Raw genomic sequence first — 22,446 nt, forward strand, 5'->3', positions numbered from 1 at the left:
CTGTGTGGAATGGAGAAATGGTTTGCTCCATTTCTATCAGCTGTGGTTTCATTTGGCTGTGTCCTCCCTTTCTGCCTGCTCTGCATTCCCATCCTTGAGACTGCCCTGAGCAGGAGCTCAGGACCAGCGTTCCCCTCTGGACTTGATAAACCCATGGGCACTCAGGATAGAATCTGAACCCAGACTCTGGAAAACTCCTTCTTTTCCTTTTTGTTTCTTTTTCTTTTAGGTGAGACAGAAACACACTAATCCCATGCTGCTCAAGCTTGGATGTGCAGCCCACATTGTGCATAGGGGCCAAATGGGTTTGTTCAAATGGAGATTTACTAAGACCTGTGTAAAACAGGGGAGGAGAGGAACCAGAGAGGTGGGAGGCAAAGAAGAATCCAGCCCCCAGTGGCCTTGAAAGCAATCTGCCACTGAGTGCTGTCTCCATGCTGATGGATTTGCTGTCACCTCTCCCTGGCATGAGGTGACAGATCTCTCCGTGGGATGAAGCCAGAACCAATAGCCATCCATCACTGTGGGACAGGCAGGAGCAGCAGGAGGCACAGGGGAAGGAAGCAAACCTGGCAAAACATCTCCACCCTCCTTCCTTGTCAGCGCTGGGTCACGGGGAAATAGGACTTCTGCAGGCATGTTCTGAGGATGGAATCCTGGGAGTGGATGGAATATTGCTGCAAGGATGGAGGGATTTGAACACCTGGAAAACCTCCTGTCCAGGAGACCTCTCTGTGTGAGTGAGGTTAAACACCAGCACAGGGCACAAACTGGATGGGAGAATGTCAGCTGGAATTGAGGAGCTGCTTCTCTGCGGCTTTAGGGTAACACAGTTCCAGGGGGACCTTCCTGTGGTGGTGCAGTGTGAGAAATGCAGATTATCTTTAAGGTGAGTCCTGGTCAGCTGGAGGCAGGTGTGCAGCTCTGTCTGTGATGGGAGGAATGGCAAACACTGCAGGTCCCTTCCTGCCTTGTGGGACTTCTCCCTGATGAAATCACTGTCACTTCCAGGTTTCCACAGTCCTGCCTGTGCTTTTCCCACTCCTTTGTCACGTGTAATAAACAGCAGTGAGGTTTGGAGTGTGGATTTTGCTTTTGGAGAAAATCCAGATACTTCTCTATGTGGCTGAAAATGAGAGAATAGGCCAGAAATGTGGAAATATTCCTACATGCTGAACAATCTCCTAAAGCCAAAAGGAGTCAGGCACTTCCTTCATTTAAATGTTCTTCTAAACGCTGCTAAGCATGTTTCTCAGTCCTTTGTCATCTGAAGAACTAGGTAAATCTGGCCCAGAAATCTCTATGTGGAGTATTTATTTCTAAACTACTCTTACAAAGAGCTAAAAGGGGAAAAAACCCCCACAGTTGCTTGCTGAAAAGCAAAGAGCACGGGAGTGTTGCTTTAAACAGAATTAGCATGCACAGAGCCTGGGCTGCTGCTGGAGCTCTGCTGCTCCCAGGCCTCAGACTCTGCATCTGGTTTTTCATTTCCAATAGGCTAATGTGCTGTGACACTGCACCCCTCTGGGAAGCTGCTGACAGGCACTGTCAATATTTCCTTCCAAAACCCCCCCCAACCAACACAGCCCTCCAAAGTGTTGCTTTCCAGCATGAAATTATGGAGCGTGCAGCCTCCACCTGGAGAGAAGGTTCCCAGTTCAACCCCTGCATTTCCTGCATCCCTGCAGTTCGTTTTTTTGGTTGTCTTTTCCTTCTGCTCTTCAGAAACAAGAAAAGGAATGTGAACATTCCCTGTCACTTCTGGCAGCTGCTGGACTGGGTTATACTGATGTCTATGCCAGGCTGTTGTGCTGTCAACTGGAAGTGCTCCAATATTCAGGAGTCAGGCACCCAAAACCTGGAGGTTGGCATGAAAGTCAGGAAAATTAAACACAGACATTTGGAGGAATGTTTCCTTCCACTTTGTTTATGTTGTTCTGCTGTTTTACCCCTTCACTTTGACATTTTAACAGTTCTGCTTTCAAATTTTTCTATAAACTCAAAGGCCAGGAGCTCTCCTTGAGAGTGAGAAAGATGCAGGTCTCAGACACACTTGACTCCAGGAGTGCAGGCTTTGAGAAACCCACTAAAAGTCCAAAGGCTTTGGTTATAAATCACAAGTGTTGACAGCAGCTGAGGTGTGTTTTCCCTCAGGGAAGGTGGAATTCACACCATTCTTTTCCAGCTGGACAACTCTGTCCATTGAAAGAAAATGAGAAAGGATGCAAAGGACACATCCCACCCTTAACTGGTGACATTGCTCCTGCCAGCACTGTCCAGCAGCTGATTCCTTGGTTGTTGGAATTCTGGAATATTCCTTGGAATTCCTTGGAATTCACTGAGCTCCCATGAGCCCAGGCAGGTGTGCCAACCCCAAGCACAGCCCTCACTTATTTTGGTTGGGTTGGGTGTGCAAGGCTTGAATTCACCCCTGTGAAAAAGACCAGGGTGAATTTCTAGAGCTTGCCTGGCTCATAGAGAACTTGAAGCAGTTCCTTGTTCAGCAGGGAGCTGCTTCCCTTGGGCAGCCTCACCCGATGGGCAGTGCTGGATTATTAAACTTCCTTTCAAAGGGTCCCAGGGCTCCTAATCCTTCACACCTCCTTCTTGCTGCCTGTTTAGGTGTCCTTTTGGCTTAAGAGAAGTGCATTGCTTCTCATGTTTCCTTATTAGCACCTCCAATTTCCTGTTTGAAACTCTAATGTCACCGGTTATATTTCAGATTTCATATTAAGGGGACATTTGTATTTCTCAATGATGATGAGAGAAGTTTGTTCTTATTGTCTGGACTGTTCTGATTTCATTCTACCTCCCTGGAATCCCAACCTCCTGCTGCAGTGTCCAGAGTGGCTCAGTAATTAACAGGATGGTTTGGAATTCCATAACACCCCCCTTTTCTTCCTTCCCTTTTCTTTTAGGTCCTTAAGAGAAAGGACCCAAAAGAAAAAAAAAAATAAATCAGTCCTGTGGTTACTGCATCTTCAAGTTGTGCCCTGTGAACCAATTCTGCAACACCCCTGTGTTTTCTCCTACAATTTTAATTTCTGTTAAGTGGGAGAAGTGAATACCCTGTGCTTGCAGCAAGCACAGCAGCAACTTAGGAGTACAAAGCCCTGCAGAATTGTCTTTGAGAGGAGCAACCAAGCGCTGCCATGCCAGCTCCAGCAGGAATTTCTGATGGAGCCAGGTCTGGAGGCACCTGGCATTGCCCAGCAGGGATCTCCCACCTCCCTCTGAATGAGCTAATCCTGACCTGGGAAAGAGAGAGGGAACTCCAGCCAGGGGAATTGCCTAATTACCTGGGATGGGGGCTAATTAGCCTGGCTGGATGGCCACACACAGCTCCGCTGCCTCTGGGCTCTCTGTGAGCCCTGGGATGTGAGGATGGACGAGCTCCTGTGGGACTGGCTGCAAGATTTCTGTTCTGATGTGCTCTGCCATCCCCCTTCGTGTGCCAGGACCTCATGAATGTTGAATTCATTCACTTCCATTGTGATTTCATGGCTGTTTAATGATCTCTTTGTTATGGGTGGAGACCTGAGGCACAGAGCAACTGGGGGGGACTCTGCCATGGTCACCCAGGAATTCTCTGGGAGAGCTGGAATCCAGCATTGCCCATCAGTGACTTCTCTTTGGAAGGGTTGTGGGCAGGTGCCTGAGCGGGGGATGAGCTGCTGCACCTTGTTTGGGGTCCGTGGGATGATCAGCTCTCCAGAAGTGTGGGTTCATCCAGAGGCTTTTGGATAAACCCTGGCTGTGGCACCGCAGCTCTGTTCAAATGCAGGAATGAGATTAAAGGTGAAGTTTCAGCCCAGAGCTCATCCCCAGGCAGGACAGAAAATAGAACCCAGTGAGGTCTCTGGGTTTTTCCCCAGCCTGGAGATGCTCTGTTGGCCAGAATGTCATTTCTGATTTTATTTGTGCCGTTCTCTCGTCCTTTCTCATTAACCCCTTGTCCCGTGTGGCTCCTCAGCCTGTACAGAGCTCTGCCCTGCAGCCACCATGGCTGCTGGGGGAATTATTCTGCCTCCCTGAACTGGAATCCCCAATTTGTGGATCCTGCTCTTCTCTCCGGGCTCTCCTCCAGTCTTCCCTGCTTCTTCTTCTTTACATTTTAACTGTTTGGTGACTCTCCTCTCCCACAGCACCCGAGCCTCTGCCATCTCTGCCCCTGCTAGCATCAACTATTCCTCTCTCCTGCTGTCCCAGCCTGCTCTGAAGATGGAGCAGAGGCAGGAGCTGTGCTTGGCCAGTTGATCTGGGGTGTGTTTTGAGAAGCTGAGGTTCATCCTGCAGCCCCCCCCTTGCAGAGCGTGCCAAGGTGAGCCTTTGGGAGCTGCTCCTTGCAGCCTCCCCACTGCTCCCAGCTCCTCCTGGAGCTGCTGCCAGGCTGGCTGCTGCTGTCAGGGCTTTGCTAATGCCTTTTTCTACCACTCAGGAGCTTTTGGGAACATTTTCATCTCATCTTCAAAGTGCTCTGTAGATGTGAACCCATCCAAGTGCCAGCCTGCCAGGCACAGGGTGCTGCAGCTGCGTAACAGGAAAGCAGAGGAAGCTACAGAGTGACCCCAGAGCTGTTATTTGGGGTGGAATGTGCCCTTTTGGAGAGTGTTTCCAACAGGACACTTGTGCAGCTCTGCCTTGGGCCCACTCCTGCCCAAGGTGTCCATGAGAGGCCCTGCAGGGCAAGGAATGGGCACAGAGCTGGTGCCAGAGCTGCTCCAGGGGACAAACAGCAGTCCCAGCCCTTCTGCCTGCCTTGGGCTCTGCAACCCTTCCAGCCCAGCCCCTGCCCCTTCCTCCTGCCAGGCCTCCCATGCCAGCTGAAATCCTCATTCCTTGGCTCTTGCCAGTGGGAGCCCCGCTGGAGCAGCACTGATTCTCTTTGTGCAGCCTGGCCAGCCCTGCTTTGGCAGGAGGAGGGACAAGGCTGGGTTATCACCTGCTTGTGGTCTCATCTATCACCTTGAATGGTGTTGCAGGATGAAATTACTCATCCAGACCTAATGTTAAATTTAATCAAGTCTGGAGCAAAGAGGATTAATGGGCTGTGCAGCAGAGGCACACGGTGGCTGTGACCCAGGTGAAGTTTGAGAAGCTCGCTGGAAATGATGAAGCCAATCACCAGGTGGGGAAGGCTGCTGGAATCCTGCATCTTCTCTGCAGGAATCCTGCATCTTCTCTGCAGGAATTCTGCATCTTCTCTGCAGGAATTCTGCATCTTCTCTGCAGGAATCCTGCACCTTCTCTGCAGGAATCCTGCATTCCTCTGTGGGAATGCACTGGCTGTGGAACCCCTGCTCCTGCTGCAGGTGGCTCCTGGGGGAGTCGCCTGTGCTGTGTGAGTTTCTCCAGAGGGAAGGAGTGTCTCTGCTGGGCTGGGAGCTGGCAAGGCTGCGTCCTCTTCCCTGCTCTGCTCACTGCAATAGGCTGGGACAGGCTCTGGGGCTTCACTGTGGCTTCATGTCTCGTGCTGAAGAAAGGGATCATCCCGGGATGCCCTTCAGCCCTGGAGCATTGCTGAGCTGGCAGCCTTTCTGTGCCTGCTGAGCACCTCAGGGGTGAGCAGCACCGATATTTAGCATCCCTAGGGCACTTTGTGTACAAAGCACTTGCCAGAAGCCAGGCCCGGGTGCCCGGGGGACAGGCCTGGGTCAGCCCTGCTGGTGCCATGGGGACACTGAGGCACAGGGTGACAGTGGCTGCCACCTGCTCTGTGCCCCCCTGTCCTCCCTCCCACTCAAACCCTCAGATCACACTGCCTTATCACCTGATAATGGCTGTCAAACTCAACAGCCTTGTAAAGCTTTTCATCATCTCAACAGATGCCGTGAGGAACCCATTTATGAACTTCACGGGGAAAAAACCAAAACAAAATGAAAACTCAAGCCTCCTCTAACCCTCCGCAGAAAACCTCCCCAATAAATAAAGGCAGCGTGTTTGAGGGGGCGGGTGGTTCCTCCCCAAAGCAAACAGGGTATTTCTCTGCCTCTCTCGGGTTTGGCTAAAAAAAGCAAATAAACCCCAGAGGAAGCACGTCATGGTGCAAAGCAGAACCAGATGGTGCCACGAGAGCGTGGGAGGGGACAGGGGCTTTCTCTGAGCAGAGCATGCCTGTGAAGGAGGAAAACACTGAGAAAGGCAGGCAGCAGAGAGAACTCTTGTTTGGGTGGCCCCAGCCCTGGCTGAGGGTCCTCCCCTGGGAGAGCTGGGGCAAAGAGGGAAAGTCTGATTGAAACCGAGAGCACTGGGGCTGTGAGTGCAAAACAGAGCAGGGCAGGACTCCCTGGAATGAGCAAACACCTCCCTGAGCTCCTCTGCTCTGTTTGACTGTCCCACACTGCTGGGTTCATCAGGTGCTTCCTTCTCTCCTTTCCCGCTGCCTCTTCTCTGAGATTCCCAGAATTGCTTCTATCACTTGGTCACAGCTTTCCCAAAAGGCATCAGGGACAGAAACTGCTAATCACACTTTGGAAACTCTTAGAGCATTGGAGGAGGGAGGCTTGGGCAGATCTGCTGCACCAACCAGAATGATGAGGGAAGGGCAGAGGAAAATCCCCCAGGACACATCAAAACCCGCCTGGTTTTCTGCCAGCAGAGCTGTGGGTGTCAGCATTCCCCCCAGACAGGGACTCCCAGATCATTAGTGTGTCTGTGGAGCAGAGCTGCTGGCCCCAGGCATTTTTCAACAAAATAAAATGCAGGGTGGTTTTTTTTCTTTTCCAGTAAGTACTTGTGTTCTCTTCTGCTTCCTTTCCCAGTCCACAGAGGCAGCTCCATCCCCTGAGTGTTCAGCTCCACCAGTTGTGCACTGGGGTGCCTGGGGGGTGGCAGGAGCTCAGGAGGGAGAGGGACACGGGAGCTGAACACCAGCAGCACTGCCAGGATTCCAGAGCAGCATTGCTGGAGCACAGGGTTTGCTTCTGCTCTGGCTGCTTCTTGTCCTCCCTGTGCCTGAATGACCCATCTCTGACCTGGGGCCACTCATGTGAGCTGCTTGTGGGGCTGATACTGAGGCAGAGTGTGGCTCCCAGCCTGTAATCCCTGAGAAACACAGATCCCGAGGGAAAATCCACCTCCAAATCCAGACTGAATGGCTTAGGCTAATTGCTGGCCACTATTAGCAAAAAGCACCGACAGGACGTGGTGTTCACAAGTTGTTCCATAGGCATTACCTCGAATGAACTCTCATTTATTTAATGGATAAGTTGGATTTTCCTTCGTTTAGTGCCGGCAATTGTTGGGAAGTATTTCTTGATATCCTGGCTGAATCCTCGTGCTGGATCTCCCCAGCTCTGCAGTGTCCCTGGAGGGGTGGGGAGAGCTGCTCCAGCCCCGTGTCCCGTCTGGGTTTTTGTGTGGCTTGGGCTGGGGCACAGCTGCTGCTGGCTCTGGGTGCTCTGCCAGGGGCTGGGATGGGGAATCACATCAGCCCTCGGGGCAGAGCAGGGCAGCTCTGGAAGGCAGTTCTGACAAAATCCCTTCCCTGTGTGGAAGCAATCCCATCCAAACTGAGATGCAGCTGCTCTCACCCCTGGAGCCAAGGCCTGTGTCAAGAGCCCCAGAAATGTGAGCGCTTGCCACCAGTGAAGTTCAAACAGCCCTGAATCTCTGCAGTCAGCACCGAGGAGACTCCCCCACCCTCCTGTTCCTCTTTTTGTAGTCACTGGTGCCTTTCTTGGTTCGTTTCTATTCATTTTGTACTGGTATAACCATACCAGTTTTCTGTCTTCAGGCTTTCTCAGGGGCGGAGGAAGACTGATGGGAAAACAATCACTCCTGCCTGGATGGCTTTGCTGAAGGACTGAGATCCTGTTTCCAGACCCCATCTGGAGGGGGGTTTAGGTACATCCCGGTGTCCCTGTGCCCCTCCCACTGCTCCACCTCTGCGTGTCCCCAGCAGAGCTCTCTGGTGCCACGATGTCATCTGGGAGCAGTTCTGGAGCCTCGGCCCTTGGAGAGCCCCATTTCACCAGTGGGGCTGTGCACAGGATGGGCAGAGTCTCAGCTGAACACGCTGAGGAGCCCTCTCACTTTTCTCAGCTTTTCTGCTGTAATAAATGGCAGGGATCAAAATAAATCAGTGGATGTCAGGAAGAATCCAGAGCATTTGGACATGCAACGATTCCCTGAGTATTCAGAAAGAAAGAAAGGGAATTAACCAGATCAGAAAGCAACTATGAATCTAAAGGAAATATAACCACGATAAAATTCCTGAGCATAAAATTCTGATAAAATTCTGGAGCAGCATGGAGTTTAATCATTGAGGATTTTGAAAAGCTTGTGTATGTTTTGAGACATTTTTATTCTTTCAGGCAGGTATTTTGAGATAAAAAGTAATAAGCTAATTAAAATGTACCCAAGCGTGGCTGTGAGTAATAACATGAGAGTATGGACATTAAAAAACCCAAACAAACATACATTAAATTCCTTCAGCCAGCTCAGGGGGTGCAGTCATGTCCTCCCAGCCTCCTGAAGGTTGGTGATGTCAGTGGGAACTCGGGATCTGTTAAATACTTGGACATTCCATCCATTCAGAGGTCAGGCAGGACTGAGTCACTCTGCAAAGTCCAGTTTTGCTCATTTTGGGGGCCTGGATGAAGCAGTGCTGTCAATCCTCAGCTGGAGCTTTGAGACAGAATTCAGGGAGGTGAAACAGGGCAGGTCTGGAACTTTGCTGGGACTTTGTGTTCTCTTCCTGCAGCTCCAGATCCTGGAAAAGGATGGGAATGCAGGGGAGCCAAAGGCAGAGCAGCACTCAGGGAATCAGGGGAATGAATGGCTCATTTACAGCAGGCCGAATGTCAGGAGGAGAGCTCAGCGCAGCAGCCCTGCAGGGAGGGGTGGGAGCCGCTCGCACTCGCAGGGTGGGGGCACCCGGAGCTCCCCCTGCCCCTCCTGCCACCCAGGCCCTGTTTGCATTTCCAGCTGCAGAGCTGCGAGCAGCCAGGCTGCCGCTGCCCCTGCCCCTGCCTCCTCCTCCTCCTCCTGAGCCCAGCCAGGGCTGCTTTTGGCACAGAGAGGCTCCCAGAGACCCAGCAGTGCTGCAGGGGTGCTCCTGTCAGACCCAGCAGTGCTGCAGGGGTGCTGCTGTCAGACCCAGCAGTGCTGCAGGGGTGCTGTCAGACCCAGCAGTGCTGCAGGGGTGCTGTCAGACCCAGCAGTGCTGCAGGGGTGCTGCTGTCAGACCCAGCAGTGCTGCAGGGGTGCTCCTGTCAGACCCAGCAGCGCTGCAGGGGTGCTGTCAGATCCAGCAGTGCTGCAGGGGTGCTGTCAGACCCAGCAGTGCTGCAGGGGTGCTGTCAGACCCAGCAGTGCTGCAGGGGTGCTCCTGTCAGACCCAGCAGCGCTGCAGGGGTGCTCCGGTCAGACCCAGCAGTGCTGCAGGGGTGCTCCTGTCAGACCCAGCAGTGCTGCAGGGGTGCTCCTGTCAGACCCAGCAGTGCTGCAGGGGTGCTCCTGTCAGACCCAGCAGTGCTGCAGGGGTGATGTCAGACCCAGCAGTGCTGCAGGGGTGCTCCTGTCAGACCCAGCAGTGCTGCAGGGGTGCTCCTGTCAGACCCAGCAGTGCTGCAGGGGTGATGTCAGACCCAGCAGTGCTGCAGGGGTGCCCCTGTCAGACCCAGCAGCGCTGCAGGGGTGCTCCTGTCAGACCCAGCAGTGCTGCAGGGGTGCTCCGGTCAGACCCAGCAGTGCTGCAGGGGTGCTCCTGTCAGACCCAGCAGCGCTGCAGGGGTGCTGTCAGATCCAGCAGTGCTGCAGGGGTGCTCCTGTCAGACCCAGCAGTGCTGCAGGGGTGCTCCTGTCAGACCCAGCAGTGCTGCAGGGGTGCTCCTGTCAGAGCCAGCAGTGCTGCAGGGGTGCTCCTGTCAGACCCAGCAGTGCTGCAGGGGTGATCCTGTCAGACCCAGCAGTGCTGCAGGGGTGCTCCTGTCAGAGCCAGCAGTGCTGCAGGGGTGCTCCTGTGCCCCCTGCCCACACTTGCTAACCTCTGCTTGCTCTTGGAGAGAGTGCCCAGTGCCTGAGGAGGTTGCAGTGAGCAGCAGCAGTGGGAGCTGATTCCCATAACACAGATGGAGAATTCTCCTCTCACTCACGGTGAGTGCTGTGCTCAGTCTCGGTGCAGCTTTGCTCAGTGTGGCTTTGACCCTTGCCTGCTCTGAGGCTGCTGAGTGTGCTTTAAAGCACAAATGTCTGAGCTCAGACAGAACCTGGTAGAAGGAAGATGGTTTTGCAGGGAGGAGCAGGACGGGACAGGCAGCAGAGAGCTGATGTCACTGCTGTGCTCCTCAGTGAGGGGACTGCTGGGGGCTCTGACCCCTGGAAAACCCTGCTCCGCCTTTCCCAAAGTCTCTGCAGTGCCAGAGTTTATTCCAAGTGTTTTTCCAGCCCCCTTGGCTGGCCTGCACCTGCAGGTCAAGTGCTTTGCCCCAGAGGTCACACAGCAGGTGAGTCATGTCCCGGCAGGTGAGATCAGGTGGAGGCAGCTCTGCTGCTGGGGCTGAGATCCAGGTTCAGGCTCTGGAGGCGTTTCCTGGATCCCAGACACTGCAGGGACTGTGGGGAAAGGCTCAGCTCTCTGCTAAAGCTGCCCTGATCGTGGCTGAGGGCAGGAAAAGTTATTCTGTGGATGCACTGAAGGTGTAATCCACCTGTTCTATCGCTCCATTCCACCTGCTGAGGATATTTAATGCATAAACCTCTTTTTGTGGGCAGGTAGGCTTGGATGAAGCCTAAGGAATTCCAGCTACTGCTGTTCCTGCTGCTGCAACCCTTCCCAGCATCCAGCAAGGGGAGCTGAGAACCTGCTCCCTTCCCTGTGCCATCACAGCTGCATGGGCTGGCCCCAGGTGAAGGGGCAGCTGCTCTGCTCGGCTGCCAGCTCCAGGGCAGCTCCTGCAGCCTCTGCTGGGTTGGGGCTGTGATCAGAGCTCTGCCTGGGAGCCTGCACACCCTGCCTGATGTGCTGAACAGCTGGGGCAGGGCCCTGCTGCACTGCCATGCTTCAGGCTTTCGGTTCATGGGAATTTGGGACCCTCTGGAGGGTTCTGTGGCGACAGTTCTCCTCAAGCTGTGTTTTTCCATACCCATCCTAGGCTCAGGTTCTGTGCTCCTCTGCCAAGGTTTGTATTGAGAGCAGGATCTTTGTCAGGGAAGGAATGTGGTGGTCCCTCGAGTTTCTGGCTCTCTGCAAGGTCTCAAAGCCATCTGAGTTGCCTCAGTGGTGCTGAGAGGGAAGGCAGATGCTGATAAGATTCTGTAAATCTGAAAGTTTACAGTCACTGGTTTCACTGTGGAGAAATACAGTTTTGGTCTTTTCTGCTTCCCTGTCAGGGAAAGGAGAGAGATGCTGTGAGATGTACACACTGAATGATTCCTGAATAAGAGCAGTCTGGAGAACATAAGCAATAAATAGCTCTTAATCCTTTGGAAAATAACACAGGAAACCCTTGTGAGCAGCACCACAGCTTCCATCTTGCCTGGCTCTGGATGCCCTTTGGATGGGGAATTGAAAGCACCACATTTGACTTCCTGTGTCTGGTGTTCCTGGCATTCAGCCTGGCAAGGCTCTTTGCCTCTGATCTTTTCCATCCGTTTTAATCACTTCCCATTGGGATCAGCCTTTGATATCGATATATTCCTGCACACAGCATTCACATGCAGGCAGTGAGGCCGATCTTCGAGATCTTTGCAGAAATTAAAATTTAAATGACTCGAACTCTGCTGCACACATTGGGAGGTGCCGGGATGGCAGAGCTCCCATGTCCCCCTTTGGAAGGTGAGGAGCACCAGGAATGGGATGAGCAGAGGAGCTGCAAGGCTCAGGGCTCACACAAAGCTCCAGGGACAGACAGAGAATGACCCCAGGTCCCCCTGGCAGGGCTGGGCTGGTGGCAGCAGCTGTGGTGTCCCTGGCGCCCCCAGCCCATCCCAGCACACACACTGAGCTCCAGGGCAGCCTGGAAAGAACACCATTCATTCATTCATTCATTCATTCATTCATTCATTCATTCATTCATTCATTCCTGCCAAACCCCGAGGGCAATGCCCCAAACTGAGGGGATTTGCTCCTCCTCTTCCTTTCCCTGCCTTCATGCTTTGATTTAAAATATATTTTTTTTAAAAAAGAAGCTTTTCTGCCTCCCAAATGCACAGTGGAGGTGGGCCTCTACGAGCCTTTGCTGGCCAGATCCTGTGGCTGTGGTGCTGGGAGTGCACATGTGGGCAGAGAGGGGACAGAGTTGCTGCCATAAGGCTTTTTCTTCCCACTTCTTGCCAACATAATCAAAATAACTCACTGGCACCTAATAAAATAAAATGCAGAATCCAAAAGCCTTCCCTCCCTCCAGCAGTTTGTCTGGACCCCACTCCTTGAAGCTGAGCTGAGAATGCCAGAGGGGGCTTTATTTTGGTTTTGTTGTTAACTTCTCCAGAATGAAAAATACCAACAGTGGGTCAGAAGGTGCAGCTCTTTTCTGACACAGATGGAAGTCGAGTGTTCCTAAAGCTGCTCCTTTATGGGGTCCAAAGTTAATCTCAGTGTTTTTCATTTTCTTGCTTCTTTTCTCTCTCTCCCCTTTCTTCCTGTTTAATTTAGTCTCTGCTTACCGAGGGCAGGTGGGGTTTATCCCCTCCTCCGCTCTAAGGACACGTGTGTGCTTTTCCAGTCAGTGCTGATGTGCCCTTGCCTTTGCTCCATTTCCATTTTTCCAGCTGTAAACTTCCAAAGCATGGACAGGGAATGTGGAGGCTCCAGCCCTTTAGAATGTGCCGGGAATGGCCAGAGATGAGGGATCCAAAGGTTCTCAGAAATAAAAGAAAGCATAAAGATGAGGAATTCCCCGAGATGTAGTGGCAATCCTGTGTGTTCATTAACTCTTTTGCATCTCCTGCATATGTAAATTCTGACTGCTCCTGTGGTCAATTAAAATGCAAAATTAATGACTTTTATGTTGGTGATACAAAGCTGGGCTGGGTTCTCAGAGGCTGTGGATTATGAAACGATCAACTGAGAATTTGTCTAAAAGAGTTCACAGAAATGTTCTGATTTTTGACACCACTTGAGGGGAAAAGGCAGTGAAACAAACAGCCCAGGGCATCTCCATCTGACGCCTCTCCTTCACCAAGATGTGTCCCAGGGAATCTGGGCAGTCCAGGGCAGGTGCAGCCCTGCTGTGAGCACGGGCACAGCTGTGCCCACCCGGGAGCCCCCTGCCCACCCTGGCACTCGTGGGGTGGGATGTGACACGGGGCTGCAGAGGGGACAATGTGTGACCCTGTCCCAGCACCCTGGGCACAGGCAGGACTTGCAGAGGACAAAGGTCTGGGTGGGTGTTGAATGTTCTCCAAGCCTTCCAGTAAAACCTTCACTGTCCCAAGAGGAGAGAGGGAGAGGCAGGAATGTGGATGTGACTCAGTGTGGACTCTGCTCTCCAGCTGCAGAACCTCCCTCCGTGATTTCTGCTCATGGGCAGGGCTGGGGCTTTACTGCCATGCAGATTTAATAGCACCTAAGAAATGACCAGATCCCACAGCGATGAAAATGAGCTCTTACCTGTGCTTCAGGTCTGGCTGGTGACAGACACAGGGATTCTGTCCCTCCAACACATCAGTGGGCTCCACTGAAGCCACTGGGGGCTGTGCTCATGCTCTTCAAGGCACAGGTTGTCCGCTTTTATTACTGCTTAAATCATGTCTAGAAACTGTTGTTTTCCAGTTCAGTCAGGACTTACAGATTAAAAAATACATATATATAAAAAAGCCCACTCAGATTGATAGACAAAGGTAAGAAATAAAGAACAGTGATGCTCTATGATGTGGAAGGTAAAGGAACAAGCTCCATGTGCCTGCCTTGCAACCCCCAATTATTCAAAGAGGCAGCTGCAAAATAAGTGGGAAAATTAAGAGCACTGATCAGTCACAAAACCCAGCTCTTCTTAGATCATTGCGGTATGAAACATCCTTGAGTGAAACAGAGTTCTCATCCAAACCTGTAATTTTCAAGTAATCACTGAGTTTTGAGTGTTGTCATGTTAGCACCAGCAGTAACCAGCCTTTGGGGAGGAGGCAGCAGGGAGGTTCTATTAATAGGCAATCAGAAATATTTTCATCAATGATGTGGTTAACAGCTCACTCAGCCCTCCTGAATCCCCGTCTGCATCAGCAGAGTGTGGCAAAGAAGGGGAAAAGTCTGGTCATAAAAAACTGGAGACACGATGTGAGAGTCATAATGCAGTAATTTGCAGGTTGGGATGGAAAAACATCAATGCTCAATTCTGCCTATTGAGCCATTATGTGTAAGTTATTATTAAAAATATAATTGCTCAGGTGCTGGTGGCAGGAGAGATTCCCTGTGATAAATCTGCCTCTAGCATAACTCAATTCTCCTCACTGGTGTTTGACCAAGTAAAAATTAAGTTGTTTATGTCTGGGAAGGAATTTGGTGGAAACAGCCAATAGGGCTGTTCCAAAGGGCCTGGAATATTGAAAAGGCAGGGCAAGGAAATTCTCCCTCGTAGCAGAACCTCTTGGTGCAGGATTCTGATTTGCAGCAGTTGGTACCAGGCAGCAGCAGTGATTCTTTCTGCAGGCACCACCTTCACGTAGCATTGAGCCAGCAGCTCAATTTTCAGTGCTGGAACTCAATGATTGTCACCTGGAGCTGCTGCTGCAGACACAAATCCATGGAAATGCCCAGTTCCTCAGCCAGCACCAACACTGGACAAACCCCTCCTCTTCCTCATTCTTTCACAGTCAGAATTAAACTTCTTGATCAGTTCTGTAGGAATAACACAACTGAGATACCAACAAATCACCCTGGAAATCCAGGGAGGGATGAATTCCTTTGTTGCCTTTCTCAGCAGTGTGTTACCATCAGGGAGGGGTGATGCTGGCTGGGAGAAAAGGAGAAAAGGGACGGCTCCTGCTGTCCCTGGGGCTGCTGGCTGGGAGAAAAGGAGAAAAGGGGTGGCTCCTGCTGTCCCTGGGGCTGCTGGCAGGGAGAAAAGGAGAAAAGGGATGGCTCCTGCTGTCCCTGGGGCTGCTGGCTGGGAGAAAAGGAGAAAAGGGATGGCTCCTGCTGTCCCTGGGGCTGCTGGCTGGGAGAAAAGGAGAAAAGGGGTGGCTCCTGCTGTCCCTGGGGCTGCTGGCAGGGAGAAAAGGAGAAAAGGGATGGCTCCTGCTGTCCCTGGGGCTGCTGGCAGGGCACAGGACACACACACTGAGCACGGAGCAGGGACTCTGGATGATGCCACACAGCCCGTTAATGCACCAGCTAAAAACTCCTTTTATACCCTGAAGAGATTAGTGTCTGTCATTTGGGCTTTTACTTTAGAGTCTAATAGCTGGAGATTTAATCCCTTATTCAGAGCAGTAATTATTGCTCACATAAATAGGTCTGGTGGAGTCAGTGAGCTGAGCTCCCTGAGGAGAGGGACAGTCACTTTTACCAATCCAAGTCCCCACAGCATTGTGCAATGCCTGTAGTGCCTGTAGGAATGCTGGAATATATCGCACTTTTTCCATGGAAAAGAGTGGCAGCGTTGGGGTTTGGGTGCTGAGTAGGGACATGTTCCAGGCTCCAGCTACATGGGATTTATCCACCTGCAGCAGCCCCTGGGCAGTGCTGGCTGCGTGGCACGACGTGGTTCTTCCTGGAATTTCTGTTGTGCACCGAGAGCCCACTCTGGAGCTGGATCTGAGCCCCCAGATCCCACAGGGAGCTGCCACAGGGGCACCTGGCAGGGTTTGCTGAAGGAGTCAGGAGCTGGAGTTTTCCCCACTGAACAGACACATGCAGTAGCATCATTTTTAACCCCCAAATGCTTGGGATTGGCTTTTCATTTCTGGGTTTAGTTTTGTTTGTTACTACTTAAGATAACAACTGCTCTGATTCTGCTCACAGCTTCTGTAAGAATGGAGCTGTGCCAGTACTGGTAATTTTGGGAGATCATTTGGCAGTGTGTGCCCAACCCCTGGAGGGTTTGCCTTTCAGAAACACTAAAATGAGGAGAAAAGATTTGGTCCAGTGATGCAGTTCCCAAACTGTTCATTGTATGACCTCGGGCAGCTCATTTAATTTCTCTGTGCCACAGTTTATCTCTCAGAGAAAATAGGGGGAAGCTCCAAACACCTATTTATCTCTTGCAATAGGCTGGCAATCTAATAAACACTGGCAATAAGCTTCTGATCTTGTAAAATAACAGAGAATGGCAGAAGACAGCATTATTTACAAATTCATGTTTCCTTTCCCAGGTAATTGGCACTGTTATGGAGCTATTTGGGATTAAGCTGATGTTCAATAGTTTACTGGAGCAGAGTTAAACAGTCTGGATCCTGGCACGTGGGATGGGACTCCAGTGTGAAGCTTGTCTTTTTTCCTTTAGGCAGTTTCAGTCCTTTTGGGCACAAAGCCCAGGCAGGTCACCCCACAGAATCAGTGCTCTCCACAGCCCCACCTGTCCCCCCTGCCTTGGGAGCACAGGGACAGCCCTGGCCGTGACCTCTGTGTGTCCTCTGCCCCTCCTCAGGTGATTCTGTGGTTTGGGCTCAGGCAGAGCAGAGGAGGACATGGACTGTGCTGTGGTTGGATGTGAAAACTGGTCCTAAAACAAAATAAATCACAGCCCCAGGCGGAGCTGGAACAGTGGAAGAAAGCAGCACTGGAAAATGAGCCTCGGATAGGGAGATTTATTGAAATGAATCATTCACCAATTGATATTATCTGTGTGTGCTTACCTGTGTCTGTACCTGGGTGTGCTAGGACGGTGGATCTCTAATGGTCACAGAGTACCACACAGAGCTTCAGGGAAGAAATGAGTGTAAATGACAAAGGAAGTATTTAATTCCCTGATGACAGAGTGAAAATAAATGTAAAAAAAGAAAAACAAAAAGGAATACAGACAAGCCTTGGAGGAGCAGAACCCTGCCAGCTGCACTGGAGGTACACACAGGGACACACCTCGCTCCTGAGGAGCTCCCAGGACTGCTCTGCCCTTCCCAAAGAACATCAAATGGATGATGAGAGATCCCAGATTCCTTCTCAAGGTCCACCGGCCCTTACGGGGGCCCAGAGCACAGACACACACAGGCAAGACAGGAAAAACTGTGCTATATGGAGGGGAAAGACTTAATTCAGGCTTTGAAACACCTAAAAGGGGATTAATACTTAAAAAAATTAAAAATTTTAAAATCTCCCATCCGCAGGAAAATGCTGTGCAGGAGAAGGGAGCCTGAGAAGTGAGAAAAAACTGGAACCCAGTGAATTAGGCTTAACTACAGCAAAAACAGCACTTGTGGAAATGAGGCCCCCGAGGGCCCATAACGGAGCAGTAAAATGTTACAGGAGGGAAGTCAGGCAGGGCCATAAACCTGGGGAGGCAGGAGAGGGGAGCCAGGAGCTGAGGCATAAACAGGGAGAGATGAAAGTGTGACAGATGAGGGCTGGGCAGGATGCAGGAATCCTCCCCAGCCTGAGCATCCTCACTGCTGTGGCCTCGGGACAGGTGTGCTCCTCTGCCAGTGCCAGGGAGCAGAACGTCCCTGGGACATCCACTGAGGGCCCGAGAGGAGAGAGCAATGGATGGTAAATAAAATAAGGAAATATAATCAAATCAACATTGAGTGTATTTGATTTAGGAGGACACCAATGAATAGGGAAGGGGAGGAAAGTGGCAGGGTGAGAGTTGCTGTTGGGTAGGACTGGGGCTTGAGTGAGATATAGTGTGAGCCCTAAATTATCATCATCATTATTTTTTGGCTGGGCTGTGCTGTGACATCAATACCAATTTACACTCTGGGTGAGTAGCACTTACTACCTTCTTGTCTTCATAAATTGTGCATTGTCCTTATTTATTTGCTTCCCTCTCCCCTTCCTTCCTGCATTGCCTTTCTCCTTCTCTGGAAGCCTGATGGGGATGGAGCATCCTTGCTGTGCCCTTGATGAGGCTGACATTTAACCCCAGCTCCATTCCCTGTGAGCCAGGGATGAGAATGCTCAGCTTATTTTCCTTCCTGGGAGGGGATGGGGTGCACAGAATGTTGGCACTGCTCTTGGCAGAGCTGTTTGCAGCAGAAATATTCTCTGTTTTCCAGCCTGGAAGCTGAGCCTTGTGAGTGCTCCTCATCGCTGGGATAAAGGAGGGTAGGAGAGCAACAAGGGACAGAGTGCCCTGGTGTTCATGGGGGTTTTTACACTGAAAAACCTGAGTTCTGCACGTTCCACTGTCCTGGCTTTGTGACTGGCTCAGTAATGAAATGAATGAGGCAAAGTCCGTTTGGAAGTGGAGTTGTGCCAGCTTCCTTTTCCAGTTTCATTTGGATCTGTGATAGAAATTAAACTGGAAAAAGCCTGGTTCAAAATGCGAATTCTGTTTTTCAGTCGCTTAAAATCACACCTTAAATTGATCTGGTATCCCTCAACATATGGGATAACTCTTAATCTGCCCAGGAACTGAATTTGGCTGTCAGAGGGGCAGATGGTGAAGCTGAAAATTTCAGAATTACCTGTTTGGGATATTAAAAATAACCCTGTTTACTTAAGGGCTTTCCTCAGTGACTCTGCCAGTATAACTGAAGCAATGGAACTGCACTGAGCCCTGCTAGGAAAGAGCCCATCACAATGGCACAACTGCATCCTCTCAGGCCTTGTACTGGCAGAACTTTTCTCATAAAATCAAATTCTTCTCCCCCGTCTCCCAAATTTGCTAAAATAGCTTTGCAAGGCCATGCTTTGGAAGTCCTGACACGACTCTTGTTCCCTCCTGGCTTCTGGGACTGAAATTCTCCACACTTATCTCATTGTCTCTTTTTATTCACCTGTTTTGGCACCCTGTCCCTGGCCAACAGGTCCTGACTCCGGGATGTGCCCCGGTGAAATTACCTCCGACTCTGCTGGAAAGTTTTCCTGTCCCCGAGGGCGGGTTCGGTTCCTGTGGGGCTTTCCTTTGGTTCTGCAGCCCGGGCCGGTCTCACTGAGGGCGGGTTCGGTCCCCACAGGCTCTGCCCGGTTCTGCAGCCCAGGCCGGTCTCACTGAGGGCGGGTTCGGTTCCTGTGGGCTCTGCCCGGTTCTGCAGCCCGGGCCGGTCTCACTGAGGGCGGGTTCGGTTCCTGTGGGCTCTGCCCGGTTCTGCAGCCCGGGCTGGTCTCACTGAGGGCGGGTTCGGTTCCTGTGGGCTCTGCCCGGTTCTGCAGCCCGGGCCGGTCTCACTGAGGGCGGGTCGGTCCCCACAGGCTCTGCCCGGTTCTGCAGCCCGGCCCGGTCTCACTGAGGGCGGGTTCGGTTCCTGTGGGCTCTGCCCGGTTCTGCAGCCCGGGCCGGTCTCACTGAGGGCGGGTTCGGTCCCCACAGGCTCTGCCCGGTTCTGCAGCCCGGGCCGGTCTCACTGAGGGCGGGTTCGGTTCCTGTGGGCTCTGCCCGGTTCTGCAGCCCGGGCCGGTCTCACTGAGGGCGGGTTCGGTTCCTGTGGGCTCTGCCCGGTTCTGCAGCCCGGGCCGGTCTCACTGAGGGTGGGTTCGGTCCCCACAGGCTCTGCCCGGTTCTGCAGCCCGGGATGGTCTCACTGAGGGCGGGTTCGGTTCCTGTGGGCTCTGCCCGGTTCTGCAGCCCGGGCCGGTCTCACTGAGGGCGGGTTCGGTCCCCACAGGCTCTGCCCGGTGCCGGTTCCCCCCTCCCCGCGGTGATACGGGGTTCGATCCCGGCCGGTTCTGGGCAGGGCTGTGTTTTTCCAGCCTCTCGCCCCTCGCAGCCCCCCCGGGCCCCTCCGCCGCGCCGGGGCCGCCCGGGGAGGGCGGGGGCGGCGGAGCGGAGCGGGCGGGCCGCGCCCGCAGCGCCCGGGGGAGGCAGCGCCGGGGCCGCCGCCGTAATTGAGCCGTGGCGGCGGCTCCGCTCCGCCCGCGGGGCCGCTCCGACCGCGGCGGCGGCGGCTGCGCCCCGGGGGGACCGAGCGGCGCCAGCCCGGGCCGGCCCCCGGCCGAGCCCCCGGGGCCGAGCCAGCCCGCCCGCTCCGCATCCCGCCGGGGTGGCTCCGGGATGGCTCGGGGGGGCTCCGGGGGGCTCCGGGATGCTGCCCCAGCTCCGGGATGCTGCCCAGACGGGGGCACTCCCCATAGCCGCTCATGCCGGGAAGCTGGAAAATTCTCCTCTAATTCCCGTCCCCACTGTGAAAGTGATTCTGCACGATGAAGCGTTCCCGGAGATGGCGCTAGGATTAGGGAAAAACCTCTCTCCCTCGCTGTTTTGATTCCGGAGAGGAGATAATCGGATTACTCACAAAGTCGCTCTGATGCAGAGCCGTACACGGGAAGTACAATACGGTATTGTTTTGTCTCCCCGTGGATTCCCTACCCTACCAAAGACACACCTGAAAAGGTTATGTTTCTGTAGCATGGATTTTTTAGTTATTTCTTCCCCGATTTGGGTGTGTAGTCACCACATAGATTAAAAGAGAGCCTTTACCCCAAGGGGTGGCAGGTTTGCAGGACCATCGTGAAAGTGTTTAGAAATGGGGGGAACAGTTCCCCTTCCGGAAATATGGGAGTCAAATACCAAATGCAAGGAATGGGGTGGAGGGATTAGGAGGGCGTGGAATTGTCCCCAGGTGGGGATCCCCCAAGAGGCAGCGTGGAGACCCTGTTTGACAAATCCTGCCCGTGGCACAGTTCCAACTTATTCTGCAGAAAGCATGGCCCTGGCAGGTGTTGATGGCAGCAAAACAAATGTGGAATAGGTTGTGATAAAGGGAGTTCTCCTGGGAAGTGGAAAAAGCAGCGATAAATATCTTGAAACTGTTGGATCACAGGAAGAGTGAAGATGTGTTTGTTGGAGCACTTCGGGACTGTCCTCCAATGCATCAAATGTTTCATCTGGGGGCCTGATGAAAGCCTAAGATTTCAGTTAAGTTTGTTTTCTTTTTTCTTTTCAGTATTTTCCTCTCCAAGGATAGACGTTTACCTATGCCAAGGAGTCACAATAAATTTTGTGTGATTCTGGGACCTTTGTTCTAAATGTGGTGAATGAAGCCCTGATTTCAGGTCCCCTCTCACTGATCTGGGTTTGAGCCTGGTGGTTCCATTTCCTCCTTTTCTCTGGGTCTTTCTGCTGCCAGGTACCTTCCTGCTCAACCTTTTTGTCTGAGTCTGCTTCCAGCCATGATCTCGGTCCTGGGAATGATGTGTTTGTAAATCCCCTTGGAATGGAGTGGGCAGGGGTGCCCTGAGCATTCCCAGGGTTCTGTTTCAGGGCTTTGGCCATGAGCAGAGAGTCTGGAGTGGCAGTGGAGTGTCAGGGCAGAGCTGTGGAATGTGGATCCAGGACTGGGAATGGTGCTGCTCCCTCAGCTTTCTCTTTCAAGGCAAGGAAGGCAAAGCTGCACCTCCTGCTCCATTCTCCAGAGCACTCCTGGTCTGCACAGCCCTTGGCAAGTTCATCTGCAGCTGCATCTGTGCTCTGTCCGTGCCACCCTGGAAGGGAAGCAGATGTGGGTGCAGATGTTCCCGGGGCACCCTGGAAGGGACCCTGAGTGCAGGGCACCACGAGGCTGACAGGTGGCGAGGGCCGGGGCTTTTGGGTGATTTCTGTGCACGCTGCTTCACCTCACGGGGTAATCAGCATCAGCAGCCAGCATTGCAGTGCTGTGTGCCAGAGGAGCAAGGAGGCTGTTTTGATGGCTTTTAAATGAGTCTTAATTCTTCATGTGTTTCCCTTACTGCACTTCAAATGCTCTGGAAATGGGAAGTATCCCTTTTTCAGGGCAGTGCTCTGATCACTCACCTGCTTAATGCTGTAGGAGGAGAAAGCCCAAGCGTTTCCACAGCTACAGCCCAGCCTCAAACTTCTCAATCTTCCACTGGAGCCACAACCATCTTGTGTAGGGCCTGACTCCCTGCCAGGACTTTCCTCCTCCTCTTTCCAGGATGGTCTGAATTCCAGCCTCCTTTTACCCTCGTGCTGAGATCCACACATGCGATTTGCTTCCAAACAGCTCTGTGACAGGAGCTGGCAGGGTGCTGGGACTGTCATTCCCTTGCTCTGGCTGTTGTCACACAACGGGGTTTTCACCAAAATCCCGCTGGCAAATGGCACAGGACCCGCCTGTCCCCAGCTGTGGCTGCACAAGAGGCACAGCCCAGCTCAGGTGGGGACGCTGGGAGGGAGGAAAGCAGGAGGGAACTGTGTAATTAAAGATGGAAAAGCCATCTTTGCTGCCTTTCCCGTGCAGCATAAAATAAGAGCGAGGCTGAGGGGTTGGCTCCTGGCGATCCGGCTGTGGCAGCATGAAAAATGAGGAGGAGTGCGATAAGAAACTAATAATTTATGTTCCAAGCACAGACTCACACCAGTGTGGAGGGAAATTCATGCCAATAACTCCTACTAACTCAGAAAGGCACGCAATCTTTTATTGCACAAATTATTAACGACCAGAAAATAAATGACTCTGTAATCAGAT

The 22,446-nt window shown here is 52.5% G+C and overlaps 1 long non-coding RNA gene across 3 annotated transcripts in view; it reads left to right on the forward strand.

Annotated features, from left to right (window-relative positions):
• Nucleotides 1-22,446, forward strand: part of LOC131587292 (uncharacterized) — a 54,894-nt gene that overhangs the window by 17,542 nt on the left and 14,906 nt on the right. The window contains exon 3 of one of the 3 annotated variants that reach the window (XR_009279335.1): nucleotides 7,736-8,372. The exons of 1 other annotated variant lie outside the window; for it this stretch is intronic. This is a non-coding gene — a long non-coding RNA (uncharacterized LOC131587292). Of the gene's footprint in view, nucleotides 1-229; nucleotides 1,627-7,735; nucleotides 8,373-22,446 lie in introns of those variants that run through there. One more of the 3 variants, XR_009279336.1, reaches the window with a different exon arrangement.

Source organism: Poecile atricapillus, chromosome 22, assembly GCF_030490865.1.
Source record: "Poecile atricapillus isolate bPoeAtr1 chromosome 22, bPoeAtr1.hap1, whole genome shotgun sequence".
Lineage (NCBI taxonomy): Eukaryota > Metazoa > Chordata > Aves > Passeriformes > Paridae > Poecile > Poecile atricapillus.